The 1,533-nt window shown below is 40.0% G+C and overlaps 1 non-coding gene across 1 annotated transcript; it reads left to right on the forward strand.

The window, feature by feature from the left end:
• Positions 1–636: 636 nt before the first annotated feature.
• Positions 637–744, forward strand: LOC130978042 (small nucleolar RNA R71). Its single transcript, XR_009085706.1, has one exon. It is a non-coding gene; the product is annotated as a small nucleolar RNA R71 (small nucleolar RNA).
• The last annotated feature ends 789 nt before the right edge of the window (positions 745–1,533 follow it).

The raw sequence follows: 1,533 nt of genomic DNA on the forward strand, positions 1-1,533 counted from the left end.
CCTTGTTTCATTCATGAAACTTTGAGTGGTCTTTATTAGATCAGAGACCATTGTTGCTAAGTCAGAAGTATTCTGCTTAGAACTCTCTGTCTGTTGCTGAGAAGATGATGGAAAAGGCTTGCCATTGCTAAACCTGTTTCTTCCACCATTATTGTTATTGAAACCTTGTTGAGGTCTCTCTTGATTCTTCCATGAGAGATTTGGGTGATTTCTCCATGAAGAATTGTAGGTATTTCCATAGGGTTCTCCTAGGTAATTCACCTCTTCCATGGAAGGGTTCTCAGGATCATAAGCTTCTTCCTCAGATGAAGCATCCTTAGTACTGTTTGGTGCATTTTGCATTCCAGACAGACTTTGAGAAATCAAATTGACTTGTTGAGTCAATATCTTATTCTGAGCCAATATGGCATTCAGAGTGTCAATCTCAAGAACTCCTTTCTTCTGACTAGTCCCATTGTTCACAGGATTCCTTTCAGAAGTGTACATGAATTGGTTATTTGCAACCATTTCAATCAATTCTTGAGCTTCTGCAGGCGTCTTCTTCAGATGAAGAGATCCTCCAGCAGAGCTATCCAAGGACATCTTAGATAGTTCAGAGAGACCATCATAGAAAATACCTATGATGCTCCATTCAGAAAGCATGTCTGAAGGACATCTTCTGATTAATTGTTTGTATCTTTCCCAAGCTTCATAGAGGGATTCTCCATCCTTCTGTCTGAAGGTTTGGACTTCCACTCTAAGCTTACTCCATCTTTGTGGTGGAAAGAACTTTGCCAAGAAGGCATTGACTAGCTTTTCCCAAGAGTCCAGGCTTTCTTTAGGTTGAGAATCCAACCATATTCTAGCTCTGTCTCTTACAGCAAAAGGGAATAGCATCAGTCTGTAGACCTCAAGGTTAACCCCATTAGTCTTGACTGTGTCACAGATTTGCAAGAATTCAGCTAAAAACTGATGAGGATCTTCCATTGGAAGTCCATGGAACTTGCAATTCTGTTGCATTAGAGAAACTAATTGAGGCTTAAGCTCAAAGTTGTTTGCTCCAATGGCAGGGATAGAGATGCTTCTCCCATAGAAGTCGGGAGTAGGTGCAGTAAAGTCACCCAGCACCTTCCTTGCATTGTTGGCATTGTTGTTGTTTTCGGCTGCCATGGGTTCTTCTTCTTTGAAGAATTCGGTCAGGTCCTCTAAAGAGAGTTGTGCTTTGGCTTCTCTTAGCTTTCTCTTCAAGGTCCTTTCGGGTTCAGGATCAGCTTCAACAAGAATGCCTTTGTCTCTGCTCCTGCTCATATGAAAGAGAAGAGAAAAAGAAAATGTGGAATCCTCTATGTCACAGTATAGAGATTCCTTGAAATGTCAGAGGAAAAGAGAAATAGAAAGAAGAAGGGGAAGAAGAATTCGAACTTTAATTAGATAAGGTTTGAATTGTGCATTTAGAAGGAGTGGTACTCCATAAATAGAAGGATGTGAGAAGGAGGGAAGAGGATTTTCGAAAATTCAATTAAAAGATTTTGAAAACATTTTGAAAATATGATT

Source organism: Arachis stenosperma, chromosome 4, assembly GCF_014773155.1.
Source record: "Arachis stenosperma cultivar V10309 chromosome 4, arast.V10309.gnm1.PFL2, whole genome shotgun sequence".
Taxonomy (NCBI): domain Eukaryota; kingdom Viridiplantae; phylum Streptophyta; class Magnoliopsida; order Fabales; family Fabaceae; genus Arachis; species Arachis stenosperma.